Source organism: Artemia sp. Qi Xiang Cuo, chromosome 16, assembly GCF_049724085.1.
Source record: "Artemia sp. Qi Xiang Cuo chromosome 16, ASM4972408v1, whole genome shotgun sequence".
Lineage (NCBI taxonomy): Eukaryota > Metazoa > Arthropoda > Branchiopoda > Anostraca > Artemiidae > Artemia > Artemia sp. Qi Xiang Cuo.
In genome coordinates, this window is record NC_142809.1 from 13,382,224 (window position 1) to 13,405,309 (window position 23,086).

General features: G+C 32.3%; 1 long non-coding RNA gene across 1 annotated transcript; it reads right to left on the minus strand.

Moving 5' to 3' along the window:
• Positions 1-19,941: 19,941 nt before the first annotated feature.
• Positions 19,942-22,858, minus strand: LOC148942586 (uncharacterized). The gene is made up of 2 exons (XR_016143103.1): positions 22,797-22,858; positions 19,942-21,049 (listed from the first exon to the last, which is right to left on the minus strand). It is a non-coding gene; the product is annotated as an uncharacterized LOC148942586 (long non-coding RNA).
• Between the last annotated feature and the right edge of the window lie 228 nt (positions 22,859-23,086).

Consider the following 23,086-nt stretch of genomic DNA (forward strand, 5'->3'; position numbering starts at 1 on the left):
ATCGGATAAAATTGACCAAATCTAAGTATCAGATTGATTAAATTCTATATCAACATCCTTTTCTCAGATACAGGGGAATAAAATTGGCAATATCTAAGTATTAGATTGATTAGATCCTATATCAGCATCCCTTCCTCGGATAAATTTGATAAAATTGACAAAATCTAAGCATCAGAGTGAATAAATTCATTATAAAAATCCTTTGTCGGATATGTCGGATAAAATAAACAAAATCTAAGTATCAGAGTGATTAATTTCTATATCAGCATCCCTTTCTCAGCAGCACGGGATAAAATTGATAAAATGTAAATATCAAAGTGAATGAACGCATTATCAACATCCTTTAAATGCATAATCTAAGTGCCAGAGCGAATAAATACATTATCAACACCCTTGTCGGACTATGTCGGATAAAATTGACAAATTTCAAGTATCAGAGTGATTAAATTCTATATCAACATCCTTTACTCGGATACAAAAGATAAAGTTGACAATATCTAAGTGTCAGAGTGAATAATTTTTTTTTTATCATATGAAAAAAAAAATTGTAAGTAAAAAGTAAAAAACTCTTTCTTGAATTTGCCCCAGGGGCCTATTGAGAGAGACATGCAAAAAGATAGGTTCATTTATTTTTTACTAAACCAATGGCGACTATTTATTACAATTACGGTAAAGATGGAAATGCCATAGATTTTTTATTCATCTGGGCCCCTGCAGTCAACTTAAAATCCCACCCTTTTTTCAAATAACTACTTTAACATTAGGTTCATTTAGGTTCCCTTAGCGTGGGCCACGCGCAGGGAACCTAAATGAACCTAACGTAAATGCAGATATTTATACCGTAACATTAAATGCTATCTATACCGTAATTGAAATAGATGGTAGCTATTGCTTTAGTAAAAAATAAATGAACCTAGCTTTTTGCATGTCTCTCTCACTAGGCCCCTGGGGCGAATTCAAGAAAGAGTTTTTTACTTTTTACTTACAATTTTTTTTTCATAAGATAAAAAAAAAATTATTCACTCTGCCACTTAGATATTTCCAATTTTATCTTTTGTATCCGAGAAAAGGGTGTTCATATAGAGTTTAATCACCCTGATGCTTAGATTTTGTCAATTTTATCCCACATATTCGGACAAAGGGTGTTGATAATGCATTTATTCACTCTGGTACTTAGATTATGCATTTAAAGGATGTTGATAATGCATTTATTCACTTTGATATTTAGATTTTATCAATTTTATCCCATGTATCTGAGAAAGAGATGTTGATATAGAAATCAATCACTCTGATACTTAGATTTTGTTCATTTTATCCGACATATCAGAAAAAGGATTTTGATAATGAATTTATTCACTCTGATACTTAGATTTTGTCAATTTTATCCCATGTAGCCGAGAAAGGGATGCTGATATAGAATTTAATCAATCTAATACTTAGATTTTGTCAATTTTATTCCCCTGTATCTGAGAAAAGGATGTTGATACAGAATTTAATCAATCTGATACTTAGATTTGGTCAGTTTTATCCGATATTTTATCCTATGTATCCCAGAAAAGGATGCTGATATAGAATTTAGTCACTCTGATACTTAGATTTTGTCAATTTTATCCGACATATCCGATAAAGGATGTTGTTAAAGCCTTTGTTCATTCTGAAATTTAGATTTTTTCTATCTTATTTGATGTATCTGACAAAGGATGTTGATAAAAAAATTATTCACTCTGACACTTAGATTCTGTCAATTTTATCCGATGTATCTGACAAAAGATGTTGATAAATAAAAGTTATTCACTCCAACACTAAGATTTCGTTAAATTTTTCCAATGTATCCAATAAATGGTTGTTGATATAAAATTTAATTACTCTTATATTTAGATTTAGTGAAATTACTGTATTGTCTGTCTAGGAAACGACTTCAATCGATAATAAATGTTAATAAAAAATTTTTTCAATTTTTTTTTATAATTTCCTGAATTAAATTTCTGTATTGTGTATTCAAGAGATGAGTTCAAGAAAGAGTTTGTTAGTTACTTAGTTACTTACGATTTTTTCGTAATGAAATAATGACATATCCAACAACGGATATCGATAAATAATTTATTCATTCTGATAACTAGATTTCGTCAATGTTATCCCATGTGTCTGACAATAGATGCATGCAAATTCCTTTCTTACATCTCCGATGTGTTAATAGACATTTTAAACGTTTGATATGCTAGATTACCCTAAAAATAATAAACACATAGCAATGTAATGCATAATATATTTTTAATGAAATAATGCTACGTAAAATATTAATACAAAAATATATTATGATACACTATTAATATCAATGATCAACTTTGGACATTTTGAATCTGTTCCATAAAATAGTTCACCATCTTCTGTCTTGATATTGTAGCTATGGTCTTCTCTTAGTTCGTAATCTGGAGAATAATCATTATGCCATTTTGAGTCATGTACAATTTTTACTGGTGTGTCATCAACAGGCTCAATATACTTTTCGTCTGTGGTATTATTTGGTTAATTGACTATTAGATCGACGGCAGTAACGTTTGCTAATTTCTTGTTTTTTATTTATTCATCTTTATATGCCACGGTGATATTTTCTGCCAATAATCTCTATATATTTTAAGTAATTTCACTGTCTTTTATCACATTATTTTTACACAGGCAAAGGTTTTGGCACGTAGACAAGATATGGTTTGCGATGTTAGTAGAATCGTAGGCCTTTCTGTTATTGAGATTCAGCTAAATGGTAATACCTAAAAGATGACGATTGGATGTATCAGTAGGTAATGTGTTACCTGCAACAGTAGCAAGGAGTTGTCCTCTATCATCAACGATTATCTTTATGTTGGCATTCTCTTTGAGTGCAATCATCTCCGGAGATCTCAATCTCGCATATCCACCATTTGTACAACGGAATCTTTTCGGTATTTTCAAAGAAATTTAATTCCTTACTGTCATGACAATACATGCATACATTTCCAATAGTGCTACCACTTGTACTTTTTTCATAGTTTAAATACTTCTCCTTGTTGGCATTCAATGCTACAATAACATTCTCATGTGAACACACTTTATTAAAATGCTCCATCTTCACATTTTTTTAAGATATGACTTATGTGTTTATCGTTCCACTGCGTAAAAAATAATGATTTAATACATGCAATAAACTAGGTAGTGTCGATAACCGGCCAAAGAGTACCAATGGTAAAGCCGCATCGTGTCTCTGAGAAATCATAGAGTACGATTTTTAGAGCCGTAAGAATATTTTGTTATTTTAAGATACGTAAAAAAAAAAAATAAAAAAATAAAGTTGAATAATTTCGAAATTAAAAAAGAAAAAAAATAGTATGTTTTTTATAAAAAAAAATATTGAATTAGAGCCATTAGTCCTCATAATTATGAGTATCCAAAACCGGACTTAAGTTTCACATTTGAAGTAGAGAAGTGTACTTTCCATAATTTTCTTACATGAAAGTTGAATGAAATTTCGGTATTGTGTATTCAAGAGGTGAAGAAACTTTTCTTATAATTTTATTTCTGATCGATGGGGACAACAGAGTCTCTCAAACCCCGTAAAGCTATTTTAAAAGGTACAAGAATTATTTATTTAACAGAAATCCTCGCTTTTTGAATGATCACCAAGTAAAGAAACAATCAAACAGAATAAGACAACAGAATCTCTCAAACCCCGTAAAGCTATTTTAAAAGGTACAAGAATTATTTATTTAACAGAAACCCTCGCTTTTTGGAATATCGTCAAGTAAAGAAAAAATCACAAAGAATAAAACAACAGACTCTCTCAAACCCCCTAAAGATATTTTAAAAGGTACAATAATTATTTATTTAACAGAAATCCTTGCATTTTGAATGATAACCATGTAAAGAAAGAAAAAAAACACAGAATAAAACAACAAAGTCTCTCAAACCCCGTAAAGCTATTTTAAAAGGTATAAGAATTATTTGTTTAACAGAAATCCTCGCTTTTTGAATGACCACCAAGTATAGAAAAAATCACACGGAATAAGACAACAGAATCACTCAAACCCCCTTAAAGCTATTTTAAAAGTTACAATAATTATTTATTTAAAAGAAATACTCGCTTTTTGAATTATCAACAAGTAAAGAAAAAAAAACACACAGAATAAAACAACAGAGTCCCTCAAACCCCGTAAAGTTATTTTAAAAGGTAGAAGAATTATTTATTGAACAAAAATCCTCACTTTTTGAATGACCACCAAGTAAATAAAAAATCACACGGAATAAAACAACAGAGTCTCTCAAACCACGTATAGCTATTTTAAAAGGTAGAAGAATTATTTATTTAGCAGACATCATAACTTTTTGGATTCCCACACCGTAAAGAAAAAATAAAATGTAATAAAATAAAAGCTACCCCGATATCACTTTCCACTCTTTTAAAAGGTAGAAGAATTATTTATTTTACCGACGACATCGCTTTTTGAATTACAAACAATTATATGAAATGACCAACGGAATAAGACAACAGAGTCTCTCGAACCTCTTAAAGCTATTTTAAAAGGTAAAAGAATTATTTATTTAACTGAAATTCTTGCTTTTTGAATGATCACCAAGTAAAGAAGAAAAAAAACACACAAAATAAAAGTTAATGAAAAACTATTGCATTAAAAAAAAAAATTAAATTTAGAATACGACTTAAATTATTTCATCAGATAGGCCAGCATTAATATGTGATCCGTTTTAAATTCTGCTTAAATCATCGAGTATCCTTGTAACTTTTTTAATAAAAAACTTTTATCATATAAAGTTTCATTGCTTAAAAAATTCTGCATTAAAAAAAAAAATTATAAAACTAATTATAAAATTTAAAAGAATACTCAATCATAAATAAACAGTCCTTGTGAATTTATCCCAACAACAACGATTATCCAGGTAAAAGTTAGAATCAAACCCTTTTAGGATATCGAGTGTCCTTACTGAAAAACTTCGTTCTTTTCTCTGGCTTTAAATTGAATACAAATAAGCCAATCAGGTGTTACAATCCTTTCTTTTGCTCAGAATTCTACAAAGCAACGACTGTTTGGTTAGTTTTTTTTTGTATGATATTTCTAAAGCCAATTAAGATGAAGAAATGTCTTCAAAGTCAAGGCTATAAGAAAAAAAATTTTGGATATTTTTGTCATTTTGTAGTTTACGCACTAATATTAATATCAGTAACGATTCTATTTTAGCTTTCTCCAAGTTTATCAAATTGGTCTCTAAAGGGTTCATGATAAAAAAAAAGCTCAATCCATGCTGAATTTGCTTTCAAAACCCATCTGGTCGAAAACATGTTTGTTATCGTTAATGATTTCCAAAGATGTAAGAAAATTATGGAAAATACAATGCAACCGAGTCTCTTAAACCCCGTAAAGCTCTTTTAAAAGATACAAGAACTACTTATTTAACACAAAAATTTCGTTTTCAATGAGCACCAAGTAAAGAAAAACCCCAAGGAATCTGGCAAGAGAGTCTCTCAAACCCCGTAAAGCTATTTTAAAAGATAATAGGAATTATCATTTTACCATAAAAATTTGTTTTTAATTGTAAGTCTGTATATAAAACAAACTCAGAAACAGGAAACCAAGTCTCTCAATCCCCGTAAAGCTATTTCAAAAGATAGAAAATATACGGATATAACACACAAACTGCTTTTTAAATGGTTAAAAAGTAAAGAAAAACCACACGGAATCAGGCAACCGAGTCTCTCAAACCCCGTAAAGTTCTTTTAAAAGATACAAGAACTACTTATTTACAAAAAAAATCTAGTTTTTAATGATCACTAAGTAAAGAAAAACCACACTGAATAAGACAACAGAGTCTCTTAAACCCCGTTAAGATATTTTAAAAGATACAAGAAATAATTATTTAACACAAAAACTTAATTTTTAATGAGAACTAATTAGATAAAAATCACATGGAATCAAGCAACTGAGTCTCTCAAACCCTTTACAGCTCTTTTAAAAGATACAAAAACTACTTATTTAACACAAAAAATTCTTTTTTAATGAGCACTAAGTAAAGAAAAACCACACGTAATCAGGCAACTGAGTCTCTCAAACCCCTTAAAGCTCTTTTAAAAGATACAAAAACTACTTATTTAACACAAAAATTTCGTTTTTAATGGGCACCAAGTAAAGAAAAACCACACGGAATCAGGCAACCGAGTCTCTCAAACCCCGTAAAGCTCTTTTAAAAGATACAAGAACTACTTATTTAACACATAAATTTTTTTTTAATGGGTATCAAGTAAAGAAAAACCACACGGGAAAGCCCTTATAATAGCATAGGAAGGAACATAAGCTCCTGGAATAGCATAGGAAGGGGACATAAACCCTTATAATAGCATGGGAGGGGACATAAGTCCTTAAAATAGCATGGGAATTCCTATACACGCAAGCAAATAACATGGGAATTCCTATACACACAAGCAAATAACGTGGGAATTCCTATACACGCAATCAAATAACATGGGAATTCCTATACACGCAAGCAAATAACATGGGAATTCCTATACACGCAAGCAAAATAACGTGGGAATTCCTATACACGGAAGCAAATAACATGGGAGTTCCTATACACGCAAGCAAATAACCTGGGAATTCCTATACACGCAAGCAAATAACATGGGAATTCCTATACACGCAAGCAAATAACCTTGTTATTTGCTTGCGTGCCAAAAAGGAGCACTTCTCGTTGTCGTCACTCAATGTTCCAATGATATTCTCATTTAAACACACTTTATTAAAATGCTCCAAATTCACTTTTTTTTTAAGATATGACTTATGTGTTTATCGTTCCACTGCGTAAAAAATACCGATTTAATACATGTACTAAACTAGGTAGTGTCGATAACCGGCCAAAGAGTACCAATGGGAAAGCCGCATCGTTTCTCTGAGAAATCATAGAGTACGATTGTTAGAGCCGTAAGCATATTTTTTTATTTTAATATACGTACAAAAAAAAAATAAAATAAATTTGAATAATTTCGAAATTAAAAAAGAAAAAAATAGTATGTTTTTTATGAAAAAAAAATATTTAATTAGAGCCATCAGTCCTCATCATTATGAGTATCCAAAACCGGACTTAAGTTTCACATTTGAAGTAGAGAATTGTACTTTCCATAATTTTCTTACATGAAAGTTGAATGAAATTTCGGTATTGTGTATTCAAGAGGTGAAGAAGCTTTTTTTATAATTTTATTTCTGATCGCTGAGGACAACAGAGTCTCTCAAACCCCGTAAAGCTATTTTAAAAGGTACAAGAATTATTTATTTAACAGAAATCCTCGCTTTTTGAATGATCACCAAGTAAAGAAAAAATCACACAGAATAAAACAACAGAGTCTCTCAAACCTCTTAAAGCTATTTTGAAAGGTAAAACAAGTATTCATTTAACAGATATCCTCGCTGTTTGGAAGATTGTCAAGTAAAGCAAAAATCTCACATAATTAAACAACAGAGTCACTCAAACCCCCTGAATCTATTTTAAAATGCATAATAATTATTTATTTAAAATAAATCCTTGCTTTTTTAATGATCACCATGTAAAGAAAAAAAACACACAATAAAACAAAAAAGTCTCTCAAACCCCGTAAAGCTATTTTAAAAGGTACGAGAATTATTTATTTAACAGAAATACTCGCTTTTTGAATGAGCACCAAGTATAGAAAAAATCACACGGAATAAGACAACAGATTCACTCAAACCCCGTAAAGATATTTTAAAAGGTACAATAATTATTTATTTAACAGACATACTCGCTTTTTGAATTAACAACAAGTAATGAAAAAAAACACAAAGAATATTACAACAGAGTCTCTCAAACCCCGTAAAGCTATTCTAAAAGGTAGAAAAATTATTTATTTAATAGAAATCTTCGCTTTTCGGATGGCGACCAAGTAAACAAAAAATCACTCAGAATAAGATAAAAAAGTCTCTCAAACCCCGTAAAGTTATTTTAAAATGTAGAAGAATTATTTGTTTAACAGAAATCCTCGCTTTTTGGATGACCACCAAGTAAAGAAAAAATCACACTGAATAATACAAAATAGTCTCTCAAACCCCGTAAAACTATTTTAAAAGGTAGAAGAATTATTTGTTTTACATAAATCCTCGCTTTGTGAATGATCAACAATTAAAGAAAAAGTCACACAGAATAAAACAGCAAAGTCTATCGAACCTCTTAAAGCTATTTTAAAAGGTAAAAGAATTATTTATTAACTGAAATTATCGGTTTTTGAAAGATCACTAAGTAAAGAACAAAAAAAAACACAGAATAAAAGTTACTGAAAAACTATTGCATTAAAAAAAAAAAAAATTAATTTATCATACGACCTAAATTATTTCATCAGATACGCCCGCACTAATAAATTATCATTTTGAAATTCTAATAAAAACATCGATTCTCAAGTTAAAAGTTTTAATCAAACAATTTTAGCATATCAAATGTCCTTACTTAAAAACTACTGCATTAAAAAAAAAAATTATCCTACGACATATATTATTTCATCATATACGTCAACATTCATAAACAGTCCTTTTGAATTTATGCCAACAACATCGATTCTCAAGGTAAAATGTAAAATCAATACATTTAAGGATATTTCATGATCTTATTGAAAAACTTCTCTCTGGCTTGAAATTGCATACAAACGAGCCAATCAGGTTTTAAAATCCTTTTGTTTGCTCAAAATTCGACAAAGCAACGACTGTTTGGTTAGTTTTATTTTGCATGATATTTCTAAAGCCAATTAAGATGAAGAAATGTCTTCAAAGTCAAGGCTATAAGAAAAAAAGTTCTGGATATTTTTTTCAGTTTGTAGTTTACGCACTAATATCAATATCAGTAATGATTCTATTTGAGCTTTCTCCAAGTTGATCAAATTGGTCTCTAAAGGGTTCATGATAAAAAAAATAGCGCACGCCATGTTGAATGTGCTTTCAAAAACCCATCTGGTCGAAAACATGTTTGTTATCGTTAATGATTTCCAAAGATGTAAAAAAATTATGAAAAATACAATTCTATGGTTCAAATCTGAAACTTTAGTCTATTTTAAGATCGAAAAATAAAACCATTTCTACAAAATCTGAGCTAATTAGGGTTTTTGATCGTAAACTCTAGTTTCTTTTAAGAAAATTATGGAAAATACAATGCAACCGAGTCTCTTAAACCCCATAAAGCTCTTTTTAAAAGATACAAGAACTACTTATTTAGCACCAAAATTTCATTTTCAATTAGCACCAAGTAAATAAAAACCACAAGGAATCTGGCAACAGAGTCTATCAAACCCCATAAAGCTCTTTGAAAATATACAAGAAAAACAAATTTAACAAAAAACAATCGTTTATAATTTAAAGCCTGTAAAGAAAAACAAAACAGAAACAGGAAACCACGTCTCTAGATCCACGTAAATATATTTAAAAACATAGACGAACTAATAAAAAAAACACACATAATATTATTTAATGTGCATAAAGTAAATAAAAAACACACGGAATCAGGCAACCGAGTCTCTCAAACCCCATAAAGTTCTTTTAAAAGATACAAGAACTACTTATTTACAACAAAAATCTCGTTTTTAATGAGCACTAAGTAAAGAAAAACCACACGGAATCAGACAACAGAGTCTCTTAAACCCCGTAAAGCTCTTTTAAAAGATACAATAACTACTTATTTAACACAAAAAATTCGTTTTTAATGAGCACTAAGTAAATAAAAATCACATGGAATCACGCAACTGAGTCTCTCAGACCCCTTAAAGATATTTTAAAATATACAAAAAACTGATTATTCAACACAAAAACTTCTTTTTTAATTAGCACTAAGTAAAGAAAAACCATACGGAATCAGGCAACTGAGTACACCAAACCCCGTAAAGATGTTTTAAAATATACAAAAACTACTTGTTTAAGAAAAAAATTTCGTTTTTAATGGGCACCAAGTAAAGAAAAACCACATGGAATCAGACAACCGAGTCTCTCAAACCCCGTAAAGCTCTTTTAAAAGATACAAGAACTACTTATTTAACACAAAAATTTTGTTTTTAATGGGTATAAAGTAAAGAAAAACCACACAGGAAAGCCCTTATAATAGCATGGGAAGGAACATAAGCTCCTGGAATAGCATAGGAAGGGGACATAAACCCTTATAATAGCACGGGAGGGAACATAAGCCCTTAAAATAGCATGGGAATTCCTATACACGCAAGCAAATAGCCAGGGTATTCCTAGACCATCAATAATATTCCGTTTTTTTTCCTATACACGCAAGAAAATAACAAGGGAATTCCTATACACGCAACCAAATAACAGGGGAATTCCTATACATGCAATCAAACAACGTGGGAATTAATATAAACGCAAGCAAATAACATGGGAGTTCATATTCACGCAAGCAAAGAACATGGGAATTCCTATACACGCAAGCAAATAACATGGGAATTCCTATACACGCAAGCAAATAACCTTGTTATTTGCTTGCGTGCCAAAAAGGAGCAATTCTCCTTGTTGGCATTCAATGCTACAATAATATTCTCATGTGAACACACTTTATTATAATGCTCCATCTTCACTTTTTTTTTAAGATATGACTTATGTGTTTATCGTTCCACTGCGTAAAAAATACTGATTTAATACATGCAATAAACTAGGTAGTGTCGATAACCAGCCAAATAGTACCAATGGGAAAGCCGCATCGTTTCTATTATAAATCATAGAGTACTATTTTTAGATCCGTAATAATATTTTTTAATTTTAAGATACGTAAAAAAAAAAAAAAAAAAAAAAAATAAAGTTGAATAATTTCGAAATTAAAAAATAAAAAAATAGTATGTTTTTATGAAAAAAAAAATATTGAATTAGAGCCATCAGTCCTCATCATTATGAGTATCCAAAACCGGACTTAAGTTTCACATTTGAAGTAGAGAATTGTACTTTCCATAATTTTCTTACATGAAAGTTGAATGAAATTTCGGTATTGTTTATTCAAGAGGTGAAGAAGCTTTTCTTATAATTTAATTTCTGATCGATGGGGACAACAGAGTCTCTCAAACCCCGTAAAGCTATTTTAAAAGGTACAATAATTATTTATTTAACAGAAATCCTTGCTTTTTGAATGATTACCCAGTAAAGAAAAAATCACACATAATAATAAAACAGAGTCTCTCAAACCCCGTAAATATATTTTAAAAGGTACAAGAATTATTTATTTAACAGAAACCCTCGCTTTTTGAAAGATCATCAAGTAAAGAAAAAATCACACAGAATAAAACAACAGAGTCTCTCAAACCCCTTAAAGATATTTTAAAAGTTACAATAATTATTTATTTAACAGAAATCCTCGCTTTTTCAATTATCACCATGTAAAGAAAAAAAACACAGAATAAGACAACAAAGTCTCTCATACCCTGAAAAGCAATTTTAAAAGATATAAGAATTATTTATTTAACATAAATACTCACTTTCATAATGACCAACAACTAAAGAAAAGAAAATTCAGACTAAGAAACAATAATCTCTCAAACCCCCGTAAAGAAATTTTAAAAGTTAAACTAATTTTTTATTTAAAATAAATACTCTATTTTTTAATGATCAACAAGTAAAGAAAAAAAACACACAGAATATAACACCATAGTCCCTAAAACCCCGTAAAGCTATTTTAAAAGGTATAAAAATTATTTATTTAATAAAAATCCTCGCTTTTTGAATGACCACCATGTAAAGATAAAATCACACGGAATAAGACAACAGTCTCTCAAACCCCGTAAAGCTATTTTAAAAGGTACAAGAATTATTTTTTTAACAGAAATCCTCGCTTTTTGAATGACCACCAAGTAAAGAAAAAATCACACGGAATAAAACAACAGAGTCTCTCAAACCCCGTAAAACTATTTTAAAAGGTAGAAGAATTATTTGTTTAACATAAATCCTCGCTTTTTGAATGATCAACACTTAAAGAAAAAATCACACAGAATAAAACAACAGAGTCTCTCGAACCTCGTAAAGCTATTTTAAAAGGTACAAGAATTATTTATTTAACTGAAATCCTCGGTTTTTGAATGATCACTAAGTAAAGAAGAAAAAAAACACAGAATAAAAGTTACTGAAAAATTATTGCATTAAAAAAAAAAAAAAATTAATTTATCATACAACCTAAATTATTTCATCAGATAGGCCCGTACTAATAAATGATACTTTTTAAATTCTGCTAAAAACATCGATTATCAAGGTAAAAAGTTTTAATAAAACACTTTTAGAATATCGAATGTCCTTAATGAAAAACTTCTGAATTAAAAAAAAAAAATTATCATAAGACCTAAATTATTTCATCAGATACGTCAGCATTCATAAACGATCCTTTTGAAATTCTGCTAACAACATCGATTCTCAAGGTAAAAGTTTGAATCAAACACTTTTAGGATATCGAGTGTCCTTACTGAAAAACTTCGTTCTTTTCACTGGCTTGAAATTGAATACAAACGAGCCAATCAGGTGTTACAATCCTTTTATTCGATAAACACTCGATAAAGGCACTATGATTTTTATATTTTTTTTTTGCCTGATTTGTCTAGTGCCAACAAAGATGAAGAAATGTTTTCAAAGTCAAGACTATAAGAAAAACAAGTCTGGATATTTTTGTCAGTTTTTAGTTTGCGTATTAATAACAATATAAGTAACGATTGTATTTGATCTTTCTTCAAGTTGATCAAATTGGTCTCTAAAGGGTTCATGATAAAAAAAAGCGCATACCATGCTGAATGTGCTTTTAAAAACCCATCTGGTCGAAAACATGTTTGTTATCGTTAATGATTTCCAAAGATGTAAGAAAAATATGAGAAATATAATTCTCTGGTTCAAATTAGGAACTTTATTCAATTTTTAGATCAAAAGATAAAACCATTTCTGTAAAATCTGAGCTAATAAGGGTTTTTGGTCGTAATCTCTAGTTTCTTGTAAGAAAATTATGGAAAATACAATGCAACCGAGTTTCTTAAACCCCATAAAGCTCTTTTTAAAAGATACAAGAACTATTTATTTAACACAAAAATTTCGTTTTCAATGAGCACCAAGTAAAGAAAAACCACACGGAATCTGGCAACAGAGTCTCTCAAACCCCGTAAAGCTCTTTTAAAAGATACAAGAACTACGTATTTAAAAATAAAATTTTGTTTTTAATGGTCAGTAAGTAAGTAAAAACAACAGGGAATAAGGCAACAAAGTCTCTCAAGGTACTTAAATCCCTTTTTAATGATACAAAATCTACTTATTTAACCTACAAATTTTTTTTTTGTTGGGTACCAATTAAAAAAATACAACACGGAATCAGGCAACCGAGTCTCTCAAACCCCGTAAAGCTCTTTTAAAATATACAAGAACTACTTATTTAAAACAAAAATCTCGTTTTTAATGAGCACTAAGTAAAGAAAAACCACACGGAATCAGGCAACCGAGTCTGTCAAACCCCGTAAAGCTCTTTTAAAAGATACAAGAACTACTTATTTAACACAAAAAATTCGTTTTTAATGAGCACTAAGTAAAGAAAAACCACACGGAATCACGCAACTGAGTCTCTCAAACCCTTTAAAGCTATTTTAAAAGATACAAAAACTAATTATTTAACACATAAATTTCTTTTTTAATGAGCACTAAGTAAAGAAAAACCACACGGAATCAGGCAACCGAGTCTCCCAAACCCCTTATAGATCTTTTAAAAGATACAAAAACTACTTATTTAACACAAAAATCTCGTTTTTAATGGGCACCAAGTAAAGAAAAACCACATGGAATCAGACAACCGAGTCTCTCAAACCCCGTAAAGCTCTTTTAAAAGATACAAGAACTACTTATTTAACTCAAAAATTTGGTTTTTAATGGGTATCAAGTAAAGAAAAACCACACGGGAAAGCCCTTATAATAGCATAGGAAGGAACATAAGCTCCTGGAATAGCATAGGAAGGGGACATAAACCCTTATAATAGCATGGGAGGGAACATAAGCCCTTAAAATAGCATGGGAATTCCTATACACGCAAGCAAATAACATGGGAATTCCTATACACGCAAGCAAATAACGTGGGAATTCCTATACACGCAATCAAATAACATGGGAATTCATATACACGCAAGCAAATAACATGGGAATTCCTATACACGCAAGCAAATAACTTGGGAATTCCTATACACGCAAGCAAATAACATGGGAGTTCCTATACACGCAAGCAAATAACATGTGAATTCCTATACACGCAAGCAAATAACATGGGAATTCCTATACACGCAAGCAAATAACATGGGACTTCCTATACACGCAAGCAAATAACCTGGGAATTCCTATACGCGCAAGCAAATAACAGGGGAATTCCTATACACGCAAGCAAATAACATGGGAATTCCTATACACGCAAGCAAATAACATGGGAATTCCTATACATGCAAGCAAATAACAAGGGAATTCCTATACACGCAAGCAAATAACATAGGAACTCCTAGACACGCAAGCAAATAACATGGGCATTCCTATACATGCAAGCAAATAACATGGGAATTCCTATACACTCAAGCAAATAACATGGGAATTCCTATACACGCAAGCCCCTTGCAACTCAAGCCCCATTTAACTAAACCCCCGTGCAACTGAACCCCCCATGTCACTGAACCCCGGTCTAACCGAAACCCCGTACAACTGAACCTCCGTGCTACTGAACCCTCGTGCAACTCGACCCCATTTAACTAATCCCCGTGTAACTGAATCCGCATGTAACTGAACCCTCGTGCAACTCAACCCTCGTGCAACTCAACTCCCTCAAAACACTTTTCAGCCATTTCTTGTTAATTTTTTTTATTTCTAAACTATTTAAAATTGACAACACTGTGCAAACCATCACTTGTGTATTATACAGTACACAATCATCCCATCTCCTCCAAAACACTTTTCAGTCATTTGTTGTTAAAAATTATCCAATCACTAATTACCCCTTTTTTTTCTCTCCGCCTTCATACAATCCAATCACTAATTAGAATCATTCACAGTCCTATTATTCAAAACATTACTTAATATCGTTCATAGTGTCCAATTTGCGAATTCCTTATCCCTTTTTGCAAAAATGTCAAATAGTCACTCTCTTTGAAAAACTATACCAGACTATACCCACCAAACCAGACTATACTCACCAAACCAGATTATACCCACCAAACGTGTCTCAAGCATGGGTTTTTCTTGCGCAATTCAATGTATTTTTTTTCATGTATTTTTGAAACCTTATGCGCAATTCAATGTATTTTTGAATGTATTTTTGAAAGTACTAGATAGGTAACTACTATTATTCCGTATATGAAAGGGACTGTCCCCTTCTCAACGCCTCGCTCTTTAGGCTAAAGTTTTTTATTGTTTTAAGAAATAAAGGTGTGAGAAAGAGTCAAAATTTAGCGTAAAGAGCGAGGCGTTGAGGAAGGGACAGCCCCTTTCATATATGGAATAATTTCTGTTCGGTTTAAGTTTTAATGTCGCTCCTTACTTTCAGCTAAAAAATTTGTTTGTCTTTAATTTAATTTCTGTACGTTTTTGAATTAATGCAGCTTTGGTTTTGGCTCACAGTACATGAATAATTAAAAGGAAATTTGCATATTAATTTTACGGTTTTGGCTAAATGACTTTCTCGAAATTTTGTTCTGACGTAACTTACGAATTAACTTACGTCACGAACTCCTATATTCGTATGTTTTTATTACGTATATTAGGGAGTTTTCCCCCTATTCAATACCTCGCTCTTTACGCTGAAGTTCGAATTTTGTTCGAATCACAAACCCCTGAATCACAAAGGCCGGTAAATTAGAATAGACACCTCTTTTGAAAGTACTAAAAAACTTTAGCGTAAAGGGCAAGGTATTGACTAGGGGGCAAACCTCCACATATACGTAATAATTTCCGTTCGTTTTAAGTTTTAATGTTGCTCCTTACTTTCAGTTGAAAAAAAACTTGTTTTTTTTATTTAATTTCTGATAATTTTTAAAATAATGCTGGGAAATCTGGTGCCCCTTTCATAGAAATATCCCTTCCCCCAATGAAACATACTCCATGGAAAGATCCTCCTCTGCAACACCCTCTTCCCCCCCCCCCCCCAAAAAAATCCCTCCTGAAACATTTATATACTTCTCATTAACCAATACTATATGTAAAACAATGGGCGAAGTTCATAACTTGCAGCTCTTCCCCCGGGAGCTATGGGGGATTAAGTCATCCTCAAAGACATATTTATTAGATTTTTGACTATGCTGAACAAAATGGCTATCTCAAAATTTTAATTGAGTGAGTTCAGGAAAAAATGAGCGTGGGAGGGGTCAAATTGACCTCAAATTCTTTTTTTGTCACTTAAAAAGGGCACTAGAACTTTTAATTTATGTTGTAATGAGGCCTCTCACAATACTCTAGGACTAGTGGATCAATACAATCACCCCTGAAGAAAAAAAAAAAAAAAAAAAAAAAAAAAAAAAAAAAAAAACACGCATGCGTCATCCTTCGCCTGGCAAAAAAAATGCAAAATTCCACATTTTTACAGATAGGAGCTTGAAACCTCTATAGCACGGCTCTCTGGCGTGCTGAATCTGATGGCGTGATTAAAGTTTCATGACTTTTACGGGTTGTTTTCCCCTTTTTTCGAAAATAAGGCAATTTTCTCAGGCGTGTAACTTTTGGTGGGTAAGACTAAACTTAATGAAACTTATATATTTGAAATCTGCATTAAAATCTGATTCTATTGATGTATCTATTGGTATCTATCCGGTATTAAAAGTTTCGGTTACTATTGAGCCGGGTCGCTCCTTACTTACAGTTCAACAGTTTGTTACCACGAACTGTTTGATATTTTTCTGTGAACTGGCAGTGCGGCGGCGGAGTCCACCTGGCATATTGACTATAAATCCCATCAGTCCAGTTTTTGTTCAAAAAAAAAAACTACTCCGTTATAATTTATTACACCCCCTGGCATTGTACGGCTCTAGTTCCGGGCCTAGTGGGCCTGTTGGTAAATCTGGGCCTGGAGATATCCTTGAAAACAAGTGAGATTAGGATAACAGAAGCTACATTAATGATAGTTGTCAAGTATGACTTTGAAACGCGGCCACTTCAAAATATTGAGAAAAGGATACACAAATAAGGGACACATAATAAAGATTTGCATAGGGAGTGTAATCGCTGTTGTACTGAATTACTTGTTGTTTTTTTTTAAATCGCGACGTTGACTGTAGACTTAGTAGAATAAATGAGCCCCAATATTTATCAACAACTTCAAAAAAGCATAAGAACTTCAGAAGTACAGGAAGTAGAAGACAAATCAGATGAAGGATCTCACGAAAACAAAATAAAGATCATTATATTCCGTGACTAATGGTAGTATTATGATGTTATATGATTTGTTCTTTTTCTTCTTTTATCTGTTTAAACCTTTTTTTAGCCTACTGATAAAACAAATGGGTAAGGGTTAAGAAAAGCGACTTTCCAGAAGGATATATGTTAGAAAAAGAGACATTTCTTGATTTCTAATTCTATTCTTTTTTTCATGGTTTTGTTTGAGTTTTGACAATTCATCCCTAGCCTCCCTCTATATAGCCCTAGGCTATACACTAAACGAACATAAAATAAAAATTAGGTACTTACGTGTTACCCCGACCACACTCGAGAAGTTTGATCTGTCCGAAACCAGTTTTTCTGGCTGTACTCGGAGATTATCAGCTTAGCTTAATTGAAATAGAATACTATACAGGTATATTTTAAATAAATATTTAATATATGTGACCCTAATAATATATAGGGTTGTTGTTCTTTCCCTTGATTGATCTGTTGTAAAACAGGTAACACTTTCAAGAGACATCCTGTTACGTTCTGGGTGGCCTGCTTTCCATAATTCTCATTCTCGTTCTGGGTGGCCTGCTTTGCATAATTCTGTTACTAAATTATATTCTCATCATATTTAGATATATTTCATTATGATTAAGCTAACTTCGCTTCTTGAGTGTGGTTGGGATAAGACGCAAGTACGAAAAATTGTACCGTTATATTCCTTAGTTCTCGTTCCTTTTCAACATAAGAGTCGTTAATCTGACATCGACCCCCTCCCCGATGAAAACATATGTATCCCTAATAATATATGTGTCTGTTGTTCTTTCCCTTGATTGGTCTGTAGTAAAGGTGGTAAGAGTCGTAACACTGTGTTGACTCAGAGGCATCCAGTTTAGGCTGAGAAATTGTGCTGAATATAGGATAAAAATATTATGTTAAGTTGAAAATGCAAATTATAATAGAAGAAAACATGATTATTTGACTAATGTAAATACGCTGCGTACTAAAACGTAAGAATTTCATTTTTCAATCCTAGTTTTCTATATAGCCTAGGCCCAAATGAGACCATGAGGGGAGGGGGGAATGGCTGGGGACGAATTGTCGAAAACGCGAATAAAACCATAAAAATGATCATAAAATTAGCAATCTAAAACTTTCTCTTGTTATTCTAGCATGCCTCCTTCTAGTGAGCCGCTAACTTTTACCCACAAAATAATGTTGTGATATCCCTAAATATTTTCTACTGCAATTCCCGTTTATTTTAGCCGCAACCTGTGTTCATTCAAAATTTCCCAGGGACAATATTGGGTATAAGCTTGGAATCGGGGCTGTTGAGAAGGAAACATGTTCAGAAAACAATTATTACTACAGAATTTGCAGAATAACCGTAGGCTAGGTAAAACATTTTGAATCCAGCTCCACTATACTTTATCCTCCCCCCCCCGCCTCCAATGTGTAAATATATAGCCCAAATTATATATTTCCCATGCATTTTCCCATGGCACGCAATCGAAAGGATAACGATCCTCTTGTTTCAACCCGTGTACCCGTAAATTGAAGAGATCCGTAACAAAATTAAGAAACGAAAAAAACACATGGGAAATATATAATTTGGGCTAAATATTTTTACATTAGGAAGTGCGGGTGGGGCAAAGTATAATGAAGCTGCAGTCAAAACGTATCAATTTACAGTTACTCTGCAAGTTATAAAGTAATCATTTTATGTTTCTTTCTTAACAGTCCCTATTTCTAGCTAGTATCCCATGTCTAGACACGTGTTTAGCCAGAATTCAATGTCTAGGCAACGGCCGTTCACAAGTACAATTCGGTGCTTAAGGGCTGGAAACACGTAGCTGATTTTTCAGCTCATTAGCGAAGTCTTTCACCACAGATATCTCTGGCTTTGTATCCCTATTTCTTTTGTGATGATCATGATGAAAATCGGCGCTGATTTTGTAATTCGGCGCCGAAAACTAGAAAGTTTTTCAAGCTCAAATCGACGCTGATTTCTTTTAAAATTGGCGCGGATTTGGAAATCAGTTCCTGAAATCAGCTACGTGTGCCCAGCCCTTTAGCTAAAACTACAAATTTAGTTTCAAAGTGTCATTTCTAGCCAATCAAGAGAGCTTATGCAGGCAAAACTTTCAAAATTGTAATCCCTATTTTTACTGTCACAAGATAACGGATGAGATAAGCGAAACGATTGCCTGAATGTGCTTCACTATTATGTCTGGTGTTGCACATTTGCCTAAAAAAAAAATTAATGAGAAAACAAAATTTAAATTTCAGTTTAAAAATGTAAACATAAATGATGAAAATAGTGGAACTTGATACATTCTGATTGGCTGCAATCGAAAATCCTAGACATTGAGTTCTAGGGTCTAGAACTCAATGTCAAGCTAAGCGCCTTGTCTAGCGTGTCTAGCTAACCGCCGAATTTCACTTGTGAACGGTCGTTACCTAGACTTTGAATTCTGGCTAGACACGTGTCTAGACATGGGATTCTAGCTAGACACTTGCGAACGCCGCTTTAGAGATTACTGTAACTTATGGACTAAACAAAACAAAGAAGAAATTCAACTAACTAATTTTTTTATTCTTTTTATAATTATTAATAAGACACTAAACTACTAACTTAAAGCTAATCAGCTAAGCGTAAAGATGAAATGCCACCTTTTGGCAGTGTGGTTTAGTTTCACGGGTAGTGTTCATCCACTTTCACAGACTGAAAAATCTGTGATTAAAAAGCACAAAAAAAAGCTAAAAACCTACAGATTAGATTTGCAACTGTCCGATGCATAAATAAAAATAAATCAGAAAATTTCTTCTCTTTATGCATTATAAACTACACAAAATACCTGCAACACCGAACTTACGCATCAAAACACTCACACAAAGAAATCACACCAGACCCTAGGTGTTTGAACTAGTCACCATACGAAAAAAGGAGACGCCCCCCCCCCACTGTTTCAAGCACTACCTCTCTCTTTTTTGTCATATCATTCATCCAGTACATATTTAGCCACAAATATTTTAAACAAAAATAAAGAAAATAACTTGAGTTGAACAACAACAAAAACTAAACATTTTACTGCCAAATGGATTGAAGAAACAACTTACTCTATAAACGAAATAAAAAACTATTATTTAACTACACTTTACATTATTTTACACACTGCACCGGGAATGCTTAGCAACCATCCGGTGATTTTGATGGTGAATTTGACTTCATACTATCCTTCCATAGGCGTCTGGAAAATTGCAGCAACTGCATGGATGTTCTTGTCTCCAGTTATTCTTCTAGCAATTGCAAATAATTTGATCTTGTCAAGGCCTGGAATTGACAAAGAACGTCAACATTTCTGGTTGAGTGAAGGTTTTAGTTCCCCGCAGCTTTAAGATATGTAGCTTTGTGAAGGCTAGTGGTCGGGCTCAGCAAAATATAGGTTTACTGAGAATGGTTTTCAACATACTGATACAGAAATTGCTCAGAGCTTTAAGCTAAACTAAAACAGTCACCGGGATTTCTCTAAGACAGCATGTTGAAAATCAGGAACCGCTAGAATTGAGGAGAAGCTCCTACTGCCCCGGTACTTCAGCTCCATGGTGTTAAGGGAAGTTTGAAGACGTGGATCTTAATTTCTTCCTAGTTTTAGTTTAGTACTAGAAGAGCAATGACTTTCCTAGAAAAGAAAATCGGACTACATTTGGAGTTCTAAGTCTAAACGAATAATGTTGGCTCACACGAATCACTTTTTGGTAAAATGTGAAAGGACAACCATTATATTTAATTGCTCCTTTTCGTTTGATTTTCCACAAGCAAATGCACGGGAGGGTGTGAAGACTTTACCTCTACAATATGGATGTTTAAGGATTTTGTTGCACCCCCCCCCACCTATGCCTACTAGCCTCTCCTCACTAGAAACAAGGTCCCGTGTATTTGGTTTGTCCTATATTTTAGTTTCTTTTTATAAATATATCATTCCAATCAAAGATCGGTTTTAAATTAGTCCAACCTTACAAGTCAGGCAGATATTTTTAACTTTATTCTTAAATTCTTAGTCAAAAACTGAATTTCTAAAGCTGTAAGAATAAAAAAAAATATATTTCGCTATAAAGGCCAGTTTCCAGGATTTTCATTTAGAGTGAGTGCGAATATAGGAAATATCTTGTTTGGCTATTAAATAACAAGAAGTACATATTTTTATGCGTTTTATACATTCCTGTTTGCAGCTAAAGCATTGCATGCATGTCAATTGTTGAAAAAAACAAAAACAAAAAAAACAGACAAATTAGAAAAACAACGAAATTATGTGTTAACTAAGGCACTGAATTTTCTCAAAAGTGCATAGATTTATCGTTTAAAAACAATCGTGTTTTTTCTACCTAAATTGTAAACCCAGTTTGCTGTATCTAAATAAGTTTGTTCACTAAAAGTTATAGAGATAAACTATTCTACCAATATTCTTTTGCAAGGCCGCATGCTTAAGAGAATTATTGGAAACGATTTTTACCAAGTTCGTACTAAACTTATCAAACTTATCAACCATTTCCAAAACTCAGTAAATGTGCTAAAATTAAGTCTTTACCGTCTGAAAAAAACTTAAAATTACATATATAATATTATAAACTATTTAGTAGGGTTGCTAACTGAACACATTTTATGTCAAAAGGACACATTCCCAAATGCCAGGACACAATGACAAAAATGGGCAAAAAGTGACAATTTAGAAAGTCCGGTCATAAAAGGACAATAAAGGTACACATTTTGTGAATTTATGATATAAATCGAAACGTTTCCCAACTGGATATAATTTTGTGAAAAGCTGTCACTTTTCGACAAAGTAGTGCTTTTTCTCTTTTTGTTTTTCTTTTGAGCATCCAGGTTTTGCCAGAGATGTCGTAAGTTAAGAATTTTCACCAAAGTAAGGGATTTACATGTTTATATGAGTTTTGTGACATGTTTATATGTGACATGGAATACAAATGACAAAGAAATATACAAGGGTAATGAAGTTCAAAGCCCCTTACTTTTCTTTCTAACCCTGTTCTGTAAAGCCTGTACCTACATGTTCGGTAAAAAAAAATAAAAAAATAGGTACTCGTTAAGAAATGGAGCTAGCCTAATTGTTTTAATGTTTGAATTCTCATGAGATTAGAGCAGGTATAGACATTTTTTAGTGGGACAGTGGGTAAGCACAATTTCTAGTAATATCCGAAATTGGGATATCTGGTGCAAAATATAAGAATATTTATAACAATCATGATTAAGGGGCACGGATTCGAAGGCCTTTAATCCTGGGATAATTAAAAGTTTTTATTTCAAGTAGAGGGTAAAATTACAGAAACTTCAGACCTGTTAAAAGCCAAAAAACTCAAACTTGGTGAACCTTCAGCCTAGTAATAAAAAAAAACGAATTTATTGTTTACCATGTTTTAGTCTATCCATTCACATCTCATATTGCTCTTCGGCAAGATAGGACTAGCCATCCTACCTCAACCAACAACTTCCTGGAACTGAACTGAGGTAGAGAGGTACAGAGACATATACATTCGGTCATCACCCTCTTCTGAATTAACCCTTACAATCCATTGCTATGTCATGTTACAATTTCCGACCAAAACAAATTGCTGGCCTACTGACTTGATTATTCGCAACAAAAAGCAAATACAAGTCGTTCACCTCGTAGCGGTCTTCTGAATGTAATAGGGAAAACTAA